The 20333-nt window shown below is 42.4% G+C and overlaps 1 protein-coding gene across 2 annotated transcripts in view; it reads right to left on the bottom strand.

The window, feature by feature from the left end:
* The window catches only part of PAG1 (phosphoprotein membrane anchor with glycosphingolipid microdomains 1), a 117488-nt gene that overhangs the window by 80072 nt on the left and 17083 nt on the right, over positions 1–20333 (bottom strand). For both annotated transcript variants that reach the window (XM_064442496.1, XM_064442497.1), the window contains exon 2: positions 10028–10087. The gene's annotated coding sequence lies outside the window, so the exon portion shown is untranslated. The remainder of the gene's footprint in view (positions 1–10027; positions 10088–20333) is intronic.

Here is a 20333-nt window from a genome sequence, read left to right as displayed (position 1 = left end):
ATTTACATATGTGCTTGCTATTTAATTCTCTTTGAAAATATTTCAGATAGTATTTTTTTCTCTTGCCTCCTTAGCCCAGCCATTTTACAAAGGTAAAAGAGCAGAGGCATCTGGGTTCCATTTCAGCTCAGTAACAAACCTTGGTCCTGAAACAGATTTGCCTTTCAATAGATGACAGTCTCAACAGCAGTGCTGTCTTTTATCCAACTGACCGATGAGATGGACTAGTATCTCCCAAACTCGTACTAAGCCTCTGAAAATACCTCTCTATTTGGTGAGGCAAGGTATTTCACCAAAGACATGTTGACATTAGGTAAATTATTGTTTAGGGTGAAAAAAGATAAAAAAAGAAAAATGCAAAAGACATCTTCCCATACCCTTTTTAACAGTAGTTTCCAAATCAACCACTTTTTATCTAAGGTTCCAGCAAAGTATCAGAATAAAGCAATTTTAGGAACACATCAACATCACAAAATTAAGGAAACTCTTTTTGCTGATAAACCTTAACAATGAAATGCCTGTTAAAAATATGGCTTATCTTTTTTTTTTTTTTTTTGCTTAGTGCTCTTCACTATGTCCTTTAAAAGCTAATAAGAATCAACACCCAAAGGAAAGCCAGTAGGTAACATACTAGCTTGCTAATATATCACTGTCCTAAATAACTGTAGGTTGGAGGAGTACACTGAGTCCCAGCATCCTGGTAACAAGAATCATAGAATCATTTAGGTTGGAAAGCACCTTTAAGATCATCAAGGCCGACTGTTAACCCAGTACTGCCAAGTCTACCACTAAACCACGTCCCTAAGCACCACATCCACATGTCTTTTAATTACCTCCAGGGATGCTGACTCCACCACTTCCCTGGGCAGACTGTTCCAATGTTTGACAAACCTTTCAGTAAATAAATTTTTCCTAATATCCAATCTAAACTTCCCCTGGTGCGACTTGAGGCCATTTCCTCTTGCCCTATCACTCGTTACTTGGGAGAAGAGACCAACACCCACCTCGCTACAACCTCCTTTCAGGTAGCTGTAGAGAGTGATAAGGTCTCCCCTGAGCCTCCTCTTTTCCAGGCTAAAAAAACCCAGTTCCCTCAGCTGCTCCTCAGAGGATGTGTTCTCTAGACCCTTCATCAGCTTTTTTGCCCTTCTCTGGACACGCTCCAGCACCTCAATGTCTTTCTTGTACTGAGGGGCCCAAAACTGGACAGGATATTCAAGGTGTGGCCTCACCAGTGCCGAGTACAGGGGCACAATCACTTCCCTACTCCTGCTGGCCGCACTATTCCTGATACAAGCCAGGATGCTGTTGGCCTTCTTGGCCACCTGGGCACACTGCTGGCTCACGTTCAGATGGCTGTTGACAACACCCCCAGGTTCTTTTCCACCGTGCAGCTCTCCAGCCATTCTTCCCCAAGCCTGTACCATTGCATGGGGTTGTTGTGACCCAAGTGCAGGACCCGGCACTCAGCCTCCTTGAACCTCATACGGTTGGCCTTGGCCCATTGATCCAGCCTGTCCAGATCCTTCTGTAGAGCCTTCCTACCCTCGAGCAGATCAACACTCCCGCCCAACTTGGTGTCATCTGCAAACGTACTAAGGGTGCACTTGATCCCCTTGTCCAGAACACTGATAAAGATATTAATCCTTAAATGTTAAAGGCCCCAGTACCAAGTCCTGGGAAACACCACTTGTGACTGGCCACCAACTGGATTTAACTCCTTTGACCACAACTCTTTGGGCCTGGCCATCCAGCCAGTTTTTTACCCAGTGAAGAGTACAGCTGTCCAAGCCATGAGCAGACAGTTTCTCCAGGAGAACACTGTGGGAAATAGTGTCAAACGCTTTACTAAAGTCTAGGTAGGCAACATCCACACCCTTTCTCTCATCCAATAAGCAGGTCACCTTGTCATAGAAGGAGACCAGGCTAGTCAAGCAGGACCTGCCTTTCATAAACCCATGCTGGCTGGGCCTAATCCCCTGGTTGTCCTGTACGTGCCACGTGATGGCACTCAGGATGATCTGCTTCATAACCTTCCGCAGCACTGAGGTCAGGTTGACAGGCCTGTAGTTCCCCAGATCCTCCTTCAGGCCCTTCTTGTAGATGGGCATCACATTTGCTAATCTCCAGGCAACTGAGACCTCCCCAAATAGCCAGGAGTGCTGATAAACGATGGAAAGTGACTTGGTGAGCACTTCTGCCAGCTCCCTCAGTACCCTTGGGTGGATCCCATCTTGCCCCATGGAATTGTGTGTGTCTGGTGTAGCAGGTCACTAAACATTTCCCCTTGGATTATGGGGGCTTCATTCTGCTCCCGGTCCCTGTTTTCCAGCTCAGGGGCCTGGGTACCCAGAGAACAACTATTCTTACCATTAAAGACTGAGGCAAAGAAGGCATTAAGTATGTCAGCCTTTTCCTCAGCCTTTGTCACTATGTTTCCCCCTGCATCCAATAAAGGATGGAGATTCTCCTTAGCCCTCCTTTTGTTGTTAATGTATTTGTAGAAACATTTTTTATTGTCTTTTATGGCAGTAGCCATATTAAGAACATTGTGTCCCATCCAGCCTGGTCAGTTATCTGTAGCAATCGATCCCACAGAGCAGCACCTGGCTCAGGGAGAGCAGTACTGCTTTCCAGGCTCCACTGGCTAAAGGGATGACATCCCCACTGATTCAAACAGGGATGCTGTGCTCATGAGGACTCAGCTGATCAAAAGTAACTCAACATGCATGTGTCAGCCTGAAGCTGAATTCTACCCCACAACTGGGTACCTACATTCCCTTCAGACTACAGCATCCCATAAGGCTCCTACAAGATGCAACTTAGAGTACAACAAAACAAGCCTCCAAAATAAGTTAAATGGACCATGTCCTAAAAGCAGCTACTTCCCTCCCCTGACAAGAGGGAGACCTTGGGTGACCAGCTCTGGTGCAGACATCCTCTGTCTGAGTGTCCTGAAGAGCACTCCAGGCTGGTGAAGCAGAAAATGCGTGTATTCATGTTTTAGTGCTTTATCTGGGGCTGCATATTTTTCTGCTGTCAAAAGCAAAGAGTTATGTTCCTGACAACAGTAATGACAGAACTAAATTAAGAAAATAGAGTTCAGAGAGGCAGAGAGACGCAGTTGAGCTTTGGATGAACAAACCTTATTAATTGACCGGCTACCAGCTATCTAAACAGATTAAAAGAATTATTATTACAGCTCTGGTTTAACAGTTTGGAAAAGTGATATTTAAAGTCACTACTTAACATTCAGACATCCTTAACGCAATGCAGTAAATTTGTTATTTAAAACCTATTTGTAAATACATGGTAACTTGTGAGTTAACAACCATATTGGCAAGAGCAAATCAAAATGCATTCATTTTTGAGACATGAAGTATTTTCATGTCTTCGTGTTCTCATCAAATAGCAACCATTAAAAAAAGTGCCCATTGCAACATGTACAATAGCCCAGAAAAATGTCATTTTTGGTACACTTTCTTCATATTGAGTCAAATGAAATTAGATTTTCAAATCCATGAAAGACAGTCATCTGAAAACACTGTAGTGCTTCCCCAATGCCATATTCATACGTCAGAACACTAAATGTGAAAGTTCATACATTTCATCTCCTAAAAGATACCAATGACATATCATATTTTGCTCTTCTTTTTAAAGACCACTTCCTGGGAAGAAAAATATAAATGTGTGCACACTCCAGGCACTTTTATTCTGGATGGATGCAGATTATGCTGTCCCAGTTGAGTGATTTGAAATTGCATTTATTGTGATGTTTCGTTACTGAAGAGGTCAAAACCTTCCCCAGGGAAAACAACTATAAGGTGTTCTGCAGACCAATTTAAGGAATACGTGTCAACTTCATAGATTCACGAGGTTAATAGGTGCCTTAGTTTCACTGTAAATAACATGACCTTCTTATTAACCAAGAGAAAGACAGTAACTTTCATGTCTATACAGTAAAGAATTATTTTCTTACATTTCCCCTCCCCCCTCAAAATATGCAAAGCAAATTTTGCAATTCCTAACCCTATATAAAGAACATCCACGTTCAAAGTCAAGTACTAGAAAGTCAAGAAATGCCAGAACAAATTTAGTTCTGCTCCATTGTATTTAAGCATTAAGATGAAATATTTCATTAGATGATGATGTGCTTTTTTCTCAACTACATAATCTGTGTTTTAAATAACAAGGAAAATTCCATAGTCACCTGATTTGACAAGATACTCAAATGTCTATCTCATTTCAAATATAATACTTCAATAATTAAAGTTACTTATCTTGCTGAGAGAAGTATAAAGTCAGATAAAAGTTCTCCTAAGAACACTTGTGAGTTTGATATTTTTTTTTCAGTAGACAGAACATTTTTGGAAATAAAATATATCTTCCAACAGCAAATACTGCTTGATAGTATGCTGTGATCTAATTTTGAATGAACAAAACCAGAACAAATCTCCTTTGCCCAATTTTTTTCAAACAGGTCTATCACAATGACTAGCTTATCAAAATATTTCAGCTCACATTCTAAAAATACCCGCTATTTATTATTTTAATCTGCTGTACAGACCTCAGTCTAACACTCAATTAGAGTAAGTGGTTATGAATCATGCGCATTTTAGGAATATCTGGCTGTCTGAACAACATTCAGGTTTTAAATCTTTATTGATAAAAATACCTTGCTTCCAACAGAAATCTACATACAAATGTGCAAATTAGGGCTAGAGCAACGAGCCTGCTTTATGGCTGAGAGGTGTCTGGGCTTGGCTAGTTGCCTTCTCTGCCTACTTCCACCTTGGCTCAGATAATTGGAATGAAGATGAATGAAAATTTAGGCCTGCAGTTTTAATAGTAACTATTTGTTATTTAAATTTCCTTTTCCACACTGAACGATCGCAAGAACGTGTGCTCAGAATTAAAAGGCTGCTCTTTAACACCAGCACATTGATTTCTTGGGGTCCTTGCAAAGCTTTTCACATTGTTTCTGGACTACAGCTCTACACCCCTCTAACTGCCTGTCAGACATCATTTCTGCTTTATGAATAAATAATATGATGCCCAGGGGAAACATTGGGCTAAGACAAAAAAATCAATGTGTGTCTAGCACGTGTTAGGCAGTTGTTCAGCTGAAGTCTGTCTCAAATACGTAGACTAATTTTAATAACAAACCAAATGCTTTCTAAACTGAGCTTAAAGGAGGGTTATTGAGAAAGCACTACCACTATGTCACTGCGTATCCTATTTGAAGACTAATAATATTGTCCTCTTAAATTGTGAATAGATGTTCTGATTGCAAAGTGTTTGGTGAATACTTACATACAAATTTCAAATATTCACATTACAGAGATAGATACAGCAGCAACTGATTTTTTACTCTGTTCCTCTTGGAGTAGTTTCAGTGCACATCTGCATAGCAAAGCTGTTATTACGACTGACTTATTTTTTATTTTGAAAACACCGTCTTCCAAAATTGCCTTTTTTTTTTTTTTTTTGCAGAGGGACAGGGATCAAAAGTAAAACAAAAGCAGGGTAAATTAATAATTCATGCAGCTCTGTAACTACCTTAGTCATTCCTGCAACGTTAGCCTATTTTTGCAGCCAGCAGAGTTTGTTGGTCTGACACCACCACTGTAGCCCTGCAGATGCAAACCCACCGCAGCAATATTTGAATCACTCCACTTCTTCAGGACAAGTCTGTATAAAACGACCTTAACTCCTGTCGCGAGGTGGTTCTTTAATTCCTTTACATTACGCCTGAGGGGTGGGTTTTGTTAAGCGCACCATATAGTGAGCAGCATTGGTAGGAATCACTGCTCGCCTGTTTTCCCTCACCTTATTGAAGGTGGACCTGCACCTCCTTCCTTCCACCTCCGTGTCCTCCAGCACCAGGAAAGCTTGGGCTGTGCCAGGTGGCAGCACTCAGCCTCTGCCAGAAGTGCACGTCACCTCTGTTCCCAGCTCATCAAGGGCCAGCAGGGCCAAAGTCTCACAGATCCTCACCTCAAAACATGGACGTCACGCTGGAAACCCGGGAGGAGGCTGCTGGGCTATTCTGGGACATGGGGCAACCTACTCACTGCCACCAGCCCCTCACAACAGCCACAGGTATCCAGGCTCGGTAGCACAGCCACGCAAACAGCAAAGGAGGACGAAAACAAGGAGGTGAAGACAAGACAGAAAGCTGTAGGCAGACCCACGGATGAACTGTGAGATCAGTGACTCCAAGTCACCAACATCCAGCCCAGGGACATTGCTCTCAAAGCGTTTTTTTTGCCCCCCCCTGCTGTTACGCAGACCTTTCAGTGCAGATCCTCCTCTTGGGACCATGCTGACAAGGCAGCTCCCCCTGTTACATTTAGTGTAATGAAAAGCACAAACTTCATGTATTTATGACCCTTTCAGATTGAGGAGCTGCAGCTGAGTGCCCTTGCCTGGGGGTGCTTACTCCTGCAGGAGAGCTGGCCATCTGGAAGGGCAATCTAAAGACAGCAGAGGGAAAACCTGACATCTCAGGGAATGAAACCTGCAGACGTGCAGAAGCTACCACTGATGATGGCAGAGATAAGAGATGTCTTGAGGCTCACGCTAGCCAGCATGGTGGAGCCCATTAGCATCAATACAGATAGGAAATGCTTTTACCAACTCAAAGAAAGTAAAGTGCTAAAAACAAGAGAGGGGGCTTTCCGGAAAAAAAGAAACCAAAAAACCACCCAACAAAAAAAAAAACACAAACAACAAAAAAAAACCTCCAAAACTGCCTAAAATGCAGACAAGCAAAAAGGAGAAGGAAGGCTCAGGCTGAAGCTTGTATGTTTTTTTTATTCTTGCTGAATAGATACAAACTCCAGCCCCTGGTGTGGTGGTAGACTGTGTGCATATGAACATTATTAGGAAAACAGGCAGGATGGAAACTGAAAGCAGAGCAGCTATTCCTGAATTCCAACACAGGCGAGCTGTAAATTTTAAGCACCAAACCACATGTCTCATACGCTGAAGCAGCTCCGAGAGATGCATCTCTTCATCCCTTCTCGCTGCCTTTCCGGCAGCCGGCGCAGCTGGGCTCCTGACAGCGCTTCCCCAGTCTTGATGAGCCCTCCCCTACGAGCACCTGGCTCACACCCTTTCTTTCATGCCAACACCAGGCCAGGCAACCCAGGGCACAGACACAAGGAGCATGGCAGACCACCGTGAAGTCCAGACACAACCACCACATATGTCAATCCAGGCCTACGCGTCCTGCACCAGAGGCAGGTTTGCTGGGGAGGGCCTGCAAACACCTCAGATGCCTTGCTACAGAGATCTACCTGAGCAACCCCTGCCCTGCTCTTCACCCCTCACACATCCCTCACCGCAAAACACCTATCACAGGAAACTGCCGTTCCTCTGCTTGTAACAAAATGAATGCACAACATGTATTTCTGTCAACCCTTGGGTGGTGACAGGACCACTTCACCAGCAAGTACTTGACTCACACTTTCTTATACTTTTTATGCTATTTAAATTAATAATTACGTTTCCTAAAACTGGCTGTAGCCTCTTGACCTTGATGTGGCAGAGCCATACCAACCTCAGGGGAGGAACCCCTCAGTGAAAAACCCAGATGGTTGTGTGTATGCAGCACCTGGAGATGTAGTTGCACGCTGAGAGACCCTCGGCAGCCTGACTGGCTGAAAGAAGTCCTCAGTCAAGCCACCTCCTTTATCACTGGCCACACTTGCCTTCCCCGACTCCATCTGAAGGTACTTCCTTCAGCCACTCTCTAAACCACAGCTGTAAGGTGCATGGGCGGTGGGCTGGCGGGTGGTGGTGTTTGGTTTTTTACACAGTCAAAAATCCCACGCTGCCAGGATGAAGTTTGACATTATGCCTCCACCAGCAAAGCTGCTTGACCTTCCAGCCTCACTCAAGGCCAAACAACTGTTTCTGGATCGTACCATAAATGGCATCAGAGAAGTAAATCCAGGTTTTAAAAAGACCCTAAAACCCCAATAAAACAATCTTTTTTTTTTAAGCTCTAAGATTTCCAACTTTTTTGAACCAGAAGGAAGATTCGCTGGATCTACAGCTGTGCTCAGATGGCACTGTGTTGCTGTCTAACACTGATGGAGGATTACATGGCATGATAGCCTGTTCACAATTTCTGACTTCCTGTGCAAGAGTTCAGGTTATCCAGGTCCTTTAGACATGCAGCAGAGTTATCAGCACATTTTTATTGCAAACAGAATTTCCAAAACGATGAGCTATTCAACAGGGGAGAGAGAGAAGAAAACTCCTCACCTTTCAGAGGTGTTTCGTTTCCAGATCTGAGTGTCTTTTACAAAGAATGAGAGTTCAGAACTAAACTGCTCCATCTTTGACACATTTGAAGACAACTATCACAATCCTCTGGCTTCTATAAGATAAGGTTCCAGAAGCACGTGTAATATTAAATTGACTGTACAACTTTAAGGTGTCTGGTCAAGCTCATTGATTTCTGTGTTCCTTTTAAAGATAACTACTACCAAGAAGCAATGTTTCCATCAATCATATCTCAGTTATATTTATGCACTTCTCATGGGCTCATGATTTGGGATTGAAGCATCTCTGTACTATGTACAGATAACAAAAAGAGACTGAGCAAGGGACTTGGAGTATATTCACACCAACTTGTACAATCAGTCACTGTAGCTTAGGAGGTACCTGGTCAGTCAGGCTGTGGTAACTGAGTATGTTACCAGAGGTGGGCTCTCAGCTTCTGCAAAAGCAAAGTTAAACCAGTAACCTTGTCTGAGCAGCCAACCTTGCCTTTAGGAAAAGCTAGGAACATGCACCAGGCCAGTTAGTGCAATGTGGTTACCCTCAAGGTTATTCGCTTATCGTCTTATCAACCTGTCATAAGTAAAGACCACCTGCTTAGTATGCATTAGCAAAGCACTAATTCCACAGAAAGTTTGAAGGCTATCGTTGTGCTAAGGAAGGGACTTGAAATCTTCCCAGTATTTCTCAACTAAGCCACAAACTGAATGCATTAGAACCAAATCCGGTCCAGTAACCATACCATCACTTCCTAGGAACAGCCACCCAGCAAGGGCCAGAATAAAAAAAACCCCTGCAGGGTGTGAAAATTCACCATCTGCCAGGTGTTGGGAGGTGCTAATTATTTAAGTGGCAACCCAATATAAATTTGATGTTGCTCAAATTTCATCAGACCTCCAGTAAATGAAGGCAAGCAGCACCAGTCTGCATACTGAAGGCTAGATCTCACTGGTCTCCATGCAAAGGTACCAGATATGCCTTGCAGAATGCATGCCCTGACTAACTTCCTAACCACAGTATTCTTTTCCGTACCCTCCACAGTGAGATGGCTTTGTAACTTGAACCTGAAACATGAACCCCCAGCTGCCTATTTTGTTATTTATTTCCTGTCCATACCAATGGAGACTTCATTTGCTATGCTTTCAAAACAGGCTTTGAAACAAGCAAATGCAATGTATAGATCTGCAGCATCTACAGCAATTGCAACAGCAGAACTAGCTTTTAAGAACTTGGCAAAACAAGAAAAAATGGCAATATCCAATGAGGTAGTTATTGCTCTGCTTGACCAAAAGTCCCACTATCTGGGGCAGGAAAGCGTGTGCCAGCGCTACAGAGCATGTGGTGTCTCTTGCACAGCTCCAGGAAGACAACCAGCTGGAAGACTGAGGGGTAAGGAAAGGATTTCTGAATGACCAGATACAAACCCATATCCAGCTGATTTTACCTTTCAGCTGGAACTGGTACTGCTGCTTTCCAAGATGTGAAACCAATGACTGCATTTTCAAGATGTATCACATCTTTATTTTATACGCACACACAGAGTGACATCTCACAGCCCATCATGGATCATGAAGCTGTAAGCAACAGCCTCTGTGAAAACCACTTGTAACATTGCTGCTACCCAGTTAAATTGCTTAGCACTGGTACCTTCATGTATTACAGGGGTCTTCACAAAACGGAACTAAAGCCAAGCTGACCACCACAGGAAAAAAAACCCAGCTGCATAAATAATTACCTTCGAGTCTCTGTAGAGCTTGATGTTCAAGTGATATACGGTATTGACAAACGTTTCCTCCTAGGCAAAAAAAAAAAGAAAGAAAAATTCACAATTCTGAATTCAATTATGCCGCACTATGAGAATATAACAGACAACATACATTATCTCCTGTTTCTTCAAATTTAAAATAACATCCAGAGAAAAGTGCTTTAGAAAAAGGTTTCCTTCCGGTATTTAAAATACTTAAAAGTAACTAGTACAGTTTTTTTAACTCCTTTTTATTATTTTTGTCTGTTTACTATTCACTGACTTTCAAAGATCTGATAAAGAAGTTAGGCTGAGAATTAGGACATTTTTATTCACTTACCTATGTAATCTTGCCAATAATATGGATTTCATAGACCAAATCAGAATGAAAAGTTCCTATATGTAAAGCTGCAGTAGTTTATACACATGTAGTACCAGTATCTTCAGAGACATTTCTGCAACTGCTTGGGGTTTCTGAGCAGAAACTCGTTGTTACTTAGTAACTGTATTGGTTTGACGTCTAAAGAAAGAGCATCCAACTCAGTGATGAGAGATTTACTAGGAACAGAGTTAAAGAGGTTGCAAACTTTCCATTAGCACCAGCCTTGCAACATGTACTTACGGGATAACTGAGTGGCCAAGTGGTTGCAATCAATCCTGCAACGCCTACATAATATAAATGTTGAACTTCTCAGACTGACTTTCCTTCCACTGCCTATGTGAAAAATTAAACTAACTTGGTTTGTAAATTGACTTAGCTAGAAGAAAGTACCTTCCTTTCCCTGGACGTTCATTTCAGATTTAAAGAGTCTTACACTGTTAACTTTGTAGGGAACTGCCTTGCTGTAGTATTGTAAGAGTAGTTTAAACCAAAGTTAGAGCCCATCTACAGCAAGTGGTTGCAAGAACTTAAAGGACTTTGCAAATTAATTTAGTTAAAACTACTGTCCAACTTTCCAAATAAACTAGGCTGTACAGTGCTAACAGTAAGATTAGGAAATCTAATTACCACCAAAGTAAGCAGAGATAGATATAAAATAGACTATTTCCAAAGGAATACGCCATTTATTCTACACCATTAATTTTCAGGAGAGACTCAGGTCCCTAAAGCAGCTTAAGAAACCAGGGATACTGTCAGACTATCTGCTTGTTCAGACCACAGGAAGATATACTGATTCAATTACTTTCTTTTGACATAAACCCAAATTAAAATCACTATAAGTGTATATTACAACTCAAACTTTTCGCACAAAGACAGAAAAAAAGGTCTATTTTTTGTAAGCATTAACCAGTTGCTTTGCTTATTCCCTCCTCCCCCCCCTCCCCCCCACCTTACTGGTGTAGTCTACTAAAAATAAAGCAGTGCAAGCTCCTGGAGAACTGTTGCTTAGCTACATTCTCAATTATCACAATGCTGGCCTTACTCATTCAGTGTCAAGGTCAAAGCAATTGTTTCTTTACTTTAATGATGAAGTATCCTGTTTATAAAAATCTTATCTGTTTCCTACTTGGTAAAATATTGCACATTTCAGTCAATCATTGCTGGCTAGTCCTCCAGAGAATCAAAGTGTGAGAACATAACCGGTAGTGTTAATTTTTGCCCTTAACGGAGAGCTTTTTTCCCAACTCCACCCAGAACGCCAACTGCCTCACACTGACACACAGGCAACCAATTAGACCGGCATTTCTTTCCTTCTTTGCTGTACCCAGGCTCATATGGTAGAAATGCATTAGTTGTATATTTATTCTTACTCTTCCCCCCATCCAATGACAAGCATAAATAAAGGAGCAATTTTTAATTAGCATGCACCTCTAAGTCAGCGTTGTGGGAAAGCTCAAGCAGAGAAGGAATTTCCCCATTAGCTTTAAAGACAAGAAGTTTTTGGTTCCTCTTTGCCTTTGAGGGCAGGTGTTCAACTGCAAAGGCTGTGATTCTCCCCAGGCTAGTCCAGGCTGCTGAATATTTCATAGCCCCTGAGAAACGTAGCTGTAATCAACTTGCAAATAATGAAATAGGCAGTGATAACAGAACAGAGGTAAAGTGCACCATTAGAGAGCATCAGTGCTTTGGCTGCTGCTGCAGTCTTGGTGTAACAATTTATCAGGTTATTTGATAAAATAATAATAATAATATTGGTTATGAAATCAAAATTAATGCCAAGCCAAAAAAAAAATTCAAAAAGTGTCTCAGGTGGCCAACATGAATAGCAAAGAGGAAAAATGAGAAAGAGTGCCAAAGGAATCACATTCAAGACAAAAACTCCATTAGGCATATTAATCACATGCCAATTACACACAGCCATGTTAGGGTATTAATAGAAAAGTAAGTTTACAAAAGCTACTTAAGGCAGGAAAAGTTTTATACATAATAAAACAAAACAAAAAATATTTAAGAAGTAGTAAACGTTCATTTTAATCAAAGCTTGTAGAGTAACCCAACTGCTGTGCTAAGTTCTAACAGGATCTTGAGGTTTGACATTTGGTACCTCAGATGTTTTAGTGTCCCGTCTGTATTCTTCAGCGCTGGTGAGCACCGAAAGTGAGATTACTATAGTGATATTTCCTGAAGATATAACATGAGCCATGATTAAGAATTTCATGTTGAAAAGCAATATTGAGCAGGAGGTGAAAAAAAATAGGGCAGATAGCAAGGTGTATTTGTGAATTATGCTGGGAAGCTCCACAGAATGTAATTCTTCATCTCACTTCAGAAACCACCCCAAAACCTGACTGTTCCTGATCTGCCCCAGGTTTCTGAGGAACAAGTCACTGGCTGCTTGTATAAACGCATGTTACCATCACAGATGAGACAGCAGTGGTTATGTGGTAAAAGGGGCAAGTTCATACATAATGACCCATATGGATGGACAGTGAGACACCCCATGTGAGTATTTCCTAACAGCAAATATGACTTCTACCCATCTTTATGAATTTGGATGGAGGTGTGACTCAGATACTAAGTCTCTACCCTGATCTGCAATGCTAAGCATGGATAAGTCGGGAAAGGTAGTCTGTATGTAAGAAAGGACTACTTCAAATTACTTTCTCCTAACCTCCTCCAGAGTAAGTGGAGTGGTGACTGAGACAAATGTGGTTTCACAGGCATGGCTTTTGTTAACCTTTTGTTCTGCTGTGTATCGTTAACACAGTTGAATTCCACTGCACAGCCAGTGTCCAGACTGTACAATATTAGAATAGACTACAATAGTTCCTCAGCTGGAAGGTACCTACAATGACCGTCTAGTCCAACTGCCTGACCAATTCAGGGCTGACCAAAAGTTAAAGCATGTTATTAAGGGCATTATCAAAATATCTCTTAAATTCTGACAGGCATGGGGCATTGACCTCCTCTCTAGGAAGGCGATTTCACTGTTTGATCACCCTCTCGGTCACAAAATGCTTCCTAATGTCCAGTCTAAGCCAACCCTGGCGCAGCTTTGAACAGTTCCCACTCGTCCTATCACTGGATACCAGGGAGAAGAGATCAGCACCTCCCTCGCCGCTTCCCCTCTTCAGGAAGGTGTAGAGAGCCAAGAGGTCACCCCTCAACCTCCTTTTCTCCAAACTAGACAAACTCAGAGTCCTCCACCACTCCTCATGCCTTCCATGCCCTTGCCTTGCCACATGCCTTCCAGCCCTTTCACCAGTAAACAGCTGGTGAAAACAGGTGCATTTCAAGTGACTCTACATGACGTGCACCTGTGGGGAAAGGCAGATGAGAAACAAGGACAGGCTGAAGAATAAACACAGTGCTCCAATCTCCCCTGCTGGAAATGTGGCAATCTCCCAAAAGTGCCACGGGTCAGGTGGACCCTCCTTCTATGGACCAGAACATGCTCCAATGCAAAAAAGGGTAGAGACTGTCGTCCCTGGCCCATAGTTCCCCAGGCACCAGAGGAAACCCTGCTGAACCATGACTCCCATGGCTGCACAGTCCTTTCTTGTTCTCTCTCCAAGCAAGGACTGACACACATAGCTGCTTTCTGATGGTTACACACAGGTAACATGCCAAAGTGGTAGGCAATTCACAGAAGGCTGACGTTTGCTTCGTAAGTTAACTCCTCATACTCGCGAGAATAAACTGAATCTTATTCCTACAGATTAAAGGACAGTCTGGATGCAGGACTGCTGGTAGGTTCGCATGCAACACTGCATGTTGCAAAGAGAAGTCTTGACAGAAGTGTGAGGTTGCTCAATGGGATACTGCGAACATGTGTGCCAGCACAAAACCAACAGCAGTGGGAAACAAAAATTTGTGGGCGAAAGTCTATCAGTGGGAAAAAAAACCTGCTACACTCTTTAAGAAAGAACCTCTACGTTCAGGAAATTCAGGTCAGCCTACTCATCTTTCACATGTTTCAAAAAGTAACTCATAGAAACTCCAAGATTCCACGCCGGTTGTAAAGGAAATATTAATGAAGTTGATTAACACATCCTTTTCCTTCGGTCCCTTTGTACTTGCTATGTTCTCTACATGGGTACTCTCTATTTTCATTTCTTTCCTCGCCAGCAACAGATACAGAAGGTGGATAGGTTTAATATTGCCAAAGAAAATCTGGCATACACATGTTCAGTGCAGCAGGGGGAAATCAGCTTTCTCTAACAGCCCAGAAACATCACCTGCCACTCTGAAAGAAAATGGTGTCTCAGGGTGATACTGCACTGGAGTAATTCCCATGCTTTGATAATCAAAGGACTCCTCCTAGCGTTACCTTCCATCTGCTGGAGAAGAGATCACACGGATAGACCTTCTGGACAGATGGAGTCACCAAAAATTCTCTTCATCTATCAGAAAGCTCAGACATAACTGAGACACACTCATTCATATTCTCCTGCTCTCCCTCCTGCAAATACCCAAAGATAAATTACTCAGACAAACTCAGATTTAGACTTTAAATGTCACAGGCAAATCTTATGCAGCTCATTTTTCCTTTCACTTTTTTTCCTGGCATGAAAGAATTATTCTTATTAACTCACTGGGGATCATGTCTTCCTTTTACTATCTGGGAAAAAGTACATGACAGACAGACCTTGTACAATATAAGGTTGGCAGAACTCCTCTCTGAGTTTATCCATTAAAAACCCAAAAATCTACTTCAAATAAGAATTATTCTTATTAACTCGCTGGGGATCATGTCGTCCTTTTACTATCCGGGAAAAAGTACATGGCAGACAGACCTTGTACAATACAAGGTTGGTGGAACTGCTCTCTGAGTTTATCCATTAAAAATCCAAAACTGTACTTCAACAGTTGTGAATTTTCTGCAGTATTGCCAACCCTCTTCTTGATATCAGCATCCCAGTCTGACCCTTCTACAAAACGGAAAGGCTTCAGTGATACAGGCTCCTGTAATTTGTGAGGTATCTTTTTTCTTTCTTCTTTATGTATATAGAACTAGTCTTTGAGCAAAGATGATTAGGAGGTACATAAATACATATAAAATAAATAAATATATACCATCAAGGGACTCACAAACAATGTCCAACTCCAAAGTGGGGCTTTCACTCCCCAACCGACTCTTAGAAGCCACCAAGGCAGGCAGCAGTTCACTGCTCACACATCATCTCCTTGGACAACTGACTCTGCTGGGAGCCTTGTAAAATTTGCAGAATCATATCACATTTTCCCAAGGCTACATATTTTCCAACATGTTGAGAAAAAGGACTTGGAAGACTGTAATGGCATTTCCTGATGATAAGAACCAGAGGTGAGGCTGGCAGCAGCGCTGCTTATTACAGCTGTCTGGCACTTCCCCCTTTTCAGAGCCACTTTAAAACTGTTAAAAAATGCAGCCTCTTGCTAAATGTCATTTTGGGTATCTCCATTAAAATGATGCGCATGTCGCTGAAAGTAAAGCCAAAGAAGAGTACTCCTCGCTGCCCATGTTAAAAGGTCTTGGCATCCTTTTTCTCTGAGAAGCTTGAATTCTCCCTTTTGAAGCAGGGACTTGACACGATCTAGGAAAAAGCTTCATGTCTGAGAGATGCTTTTTACTGCCTTCTGAAATGTGAAAGGTGTAATCCTGTGAAAACAGGAATAAGAGTAAGGAAGCAGGAGAAGAGTAAGGAAAAGCAGGGAAAAATGGGACTGAGAGATACGTGGGGAAGATGATGGACGAGCATAGGCAAGGAAACTTGGCTGGGAGTCAGACAGAAAGCAGGGTGAAGGAGGGCAAGAGAATAGTGAGGAAGGAGGGTGAGAGAGTTGGTCGCTCTAAGCAAAAGCTAAGGAGAAAAAAAAATGGGTGAACAAGGAGCGTGAGATCAGGAACTATTTGGATGAGAACAGGGTTTGCTGAAACCCATCCAACATGCAGCTGGTACATGCTTGGCAGAGACAGGAGGACACAGAGCTGAGGCTGCAGTAAGAGAGACCTCAGAGTTGCACGAGAGGCTACCAAGAATGGGGAGTCAAGCAAAAGACAGGAAATTAATGCAAGTTCATTTGGGCAAAAAGAGAAAATGGACAGATTGCTAAGATAGGAAGAGTGGCTGTGGAGGGAAATACACCCAGGAGAGTTGTAAAAGTGAGGAAAAGAGGCAAGACTAAGGCTTAGGAAAAGACAAGCAACATAGGAAAAGAAACAAACAGGTCTAGTCAAAAGGAGAAGGTTGGAAGAAACCCTGAGGCAGAATTATGCAAAAGTGTCTGTACCACTAACGCATATTCCCCTCCAGAGCCAGGTCCATGAAAGAGTGCAGGTATGTAGCCACCATAAAATATCCACTCTGGGGACAACTCACTTCTCAGCTCTGCTGGCACCAATAGCACAAAACAGTAGAGTAATAAAATGGACTGATATTACAGTATAGTTCTTTCAAACTATGAAATGTTAACACTCTGTGCCTGTTAAGGATACTATACCAATTTGCATGAGCCATGGATTTTGTTCAAACTGTCCTTCTTAGACATGCCAATGGCTCAAGGGTCTGCCATAGGGAGTCCATACTCCCAGTGGAAAACTGGACAGGCCTGCCCTTTAATCTCTCCCACCCAGCATCTGGCAGTGGCTGTGAGGAGTCAGCTACAGCTCTGCAGGGTGTTGATGCCTCTCATCCTTGCTGTGCCTCCAGCATAGCTAGTGCTCTCCAGGTACAACCACAGGGGTGGAATAAATGACCCTCAGCTTCTGCTGGGTGAGACAGGGGCAAGGCTGGCAACCTACATGAGCAGCAAGATGGGTGGCCAGATCTTTCTGGTGCTTGTGATGGAAGAAGGAAAAACAACCACCCACTGATGTAAAGAAAGGTCCAAAACCTGCAAGAAATGCTTGGGTGCTTTTGTCACTACATCCCTCCCCAGGTTTCTAGAGGCTGGCCAGCAAAGCACGGGTGGGGGGGGGCCCTCTGAACCCAACACTCAGGTGCTGTTCCTACAGAAACCATGCTGCAAGGGAGGGAGAGACACAAGAAGAGGGGGGACACTAGTGCTCCTGAGTCCAATAGTCTAAGCGTGCCCTTAATTATTTCCATGGTAACTGGTAGGTACACAATCACCCCCCCCTTATGCTGTATTCTCTTTGTGCATTTTAATTAATGGAACTGGTGTGCAGAGCCCAGGAAAAATGACTGTGAGATTTATTTCTTTATTGAAAAAGCTGCAGAAGTGGTACTGCTGATGGCTGCTGCTAGAGTTATAGATGCATCAGGGTAAAATACTGCACTGAAAACCTTTCCCATGACCCAGTACGGAAGTAGTTTTTAAAGTAACTCAGCAATACACTTAGATGTCAACAACAGCCTCTTAGCTACAGGAAAAAAAGTGGTGGGGAGGGAGACTTACACTGCTGCCTGATGCAGTTGTTCCAATAAAGTCTGATTTTATATAATTAGCTACAGCAAAATCAAGGGAAGATTCAGGGTGGGGGAGAGATAGGAAAGGCAAGATAACAATCAGCAGTCATCCAAACCCACAAAAGCCGATTTCCTGGTATTCTACCTACCCATGAACTGGGGGTTCTGTGCCCAAATCACCCTTAAAGCCACAGGCAATGTTTTTTTCAGTCCTCACCTTAGCTAGAGAAGTCCAACTGTTACAGATAATGAAACTTATGATACAAGAAGGTGTCTGGTAGGGCTTTACTATACGCACCGTGAAAGAAGTGCAAGAGAACTTGAGCCTCACCTCTTACTCAGAACACTGAACAGTATAAAACACACACTATTAACAGCGGTATGTAATTTATAAATTTTCAGACTAAATCAAATAGAATTTATTTGAAAATAAAGCTTATAAAAGCTTTCTTCCAGAATTCCACAGGTCCTGCAAGAGTACTCTCCAACAACGTGTGATCCGTTCTCGAGCTGAGCAAAGAGGTGAGAGAGACCCTTCTGTAGCAATATCCCAGTAAATTAATGCCACTCCTTGCTTTGGGGCTTACTTCTGAAACAAAGAAACCAATTTCAAAAACTCTGGTAATTTTAGGAGTGTTTTCTATTAGTTATGGATTAGATGATTTCCTGCAGATTCAGTAATATTGTTGCTATAGCTTCTACCACTTTTTGCCTTTTTTCTTCATCCAAAGGCCAAACTGCTACCTCAGACTGCTCCTTTGCCTACACAGTCCCAATGTAATGTATGTAAGACCAAAGGTCTCCATGTTCCTCTGTAATAGTCTCCCATACCAACCACATTTTAGAAGAAAATAAATACTGGAAAGAACTCTCTTCAACACAGAGGGATTTGTGGGCAGCAAATTCGTGCTTTAAAAGTGAGATGCAGCAAGATCTCTTCCCCATTAGTCTAGACCCAACTGCAAGGCATGGAGGGTATGTGATATATTTAAGAATATTACCCAAACGCAGTTCTCTACCTTCCTCCTAATGGCCCAGCGCAGACCAGCACTAAGTTGCCGGTGGAACAGAGAGCACAGCAGATGATCATCTCATGCTACAGTCTTAGCAGACTTGCCTTTAATCAGGCAGCACAGTTCAGAGCCAGTTCAAGAAAGGTGTCTTGCTAAGAAAATACCCTGCATCTCAGCTACAGAGAGCTTGCTTCAGGAAATCTGCAGACAAAGCTGAAAAATGTAGCAATTTAAAAGGAGCAAAATTGGACAGTAAGAGCATTTACCTTTTATCTGAAAATGATTCATGAGACACCTTTACAAAGTATCAGACAACAGCAAAGCAGTTCATCTACTATTGATAACCCAGCATTCCCAAGCCATCAATAGCCATTTGAGTACTCCTAAAGTAAATTTAGCTTCATCTTCATTATTTTCTGTATTGAAAGACAGGGGACATATTCATGGCTGTTTACGCAATGGCAAGAGAGCACAGTATTGTATGTTTTATTACACTACCAAAGCAGAATCTCGTTCAGACACTGCTAGTGTATAATTTCTGTCTCTCTAAAAGCTGGGAGGCAATCATTAGCATGTTGGGTCTGGCAAGTTCATATTATCTATCTGGTAATTATAGAAAGATGGAGAAGCCCTCAAAAAAACCACCCTCCAACTTTTGCATTTACTACATACCTGATCAAAATACTATCACCATTACCTATATTAGCACATCTTTCCCATAAACCATTATTCAGAGCACATTAGCATTAGTATAAAAAGCATTAAATAATTATTAGAGGCCGTATCAACTATGTTTTATCTTTCCTTCTAACTTCAAAATACAAAACTATGCAACGACAACCTGAACGCAGGAAAACATTTTACTGATGGTGATGACAAGCTAGGCTACAGGGTAATTTGTTAGGCTTTAGTAGCCCAAATGAACACTACAACTCAGCTCTAGTTTTTCAAAATAGGTACACCATTAGTCAATGCCATTCATACTGCAGCAGCATCAATGCACTAAATACACAGCAAAAGATAATCCCGCCCTCTGGAGACTGACTGCTGTAGAAAAGGATAGAAAGATGACAGACAAGAGATCGGGTGAGGGCATACATATGCATACGTATACAAAGTAATTGGGACAACTGGCCTGTGTCTTGTTATCTCATTTATTCATACTTCAGGTAATGGGGAGATGAGGCGCCAGGAATATTGCAGAAGCTGGGACAAGAAGGCTACAAAAGGAGCTGGAAGAATAGCAAGAATAGCAAGAGAAGTCAAACAGAGCACAGAAAGTGAGGCCAGGGAAGAGAGACCATGAAGGAACAGGTTCAGCCAAAACAGTGACTGGGGGGTAAAAAAAAAGTACTCCACGTTGTATAAATGTAAGGCTAAGACCATCAGGAGCAGAGAGGTGTAGGAAAGGTCTGTGAGGTGCTTTGGTTGCTCTGTTCTCAGGCTGGGGCTTTGCACACCCCTCCACCTCATGGACCACCAGCAGGCCC

This window comes from Phalacrocorax carbo, chromosome 2 (assembly GCF_963921805.1).
Source record: "Phalacrocorax carbo chromosome 2, bPhaCar2.1, whole genome shotgun sequence".
Classification (NCBI taxonomy): Eukaryota; Metazoa; Chordata; class Aves; order Suliformes; family Phalacrocoracidae; genus Phalacrocorax; species Phalacrocorax carbo.
The sequence above is the reverse complement of the archived record's forward strand: the minus strand, read 5'-3'. Positions and strand labels throughout refer to the sequence as shown.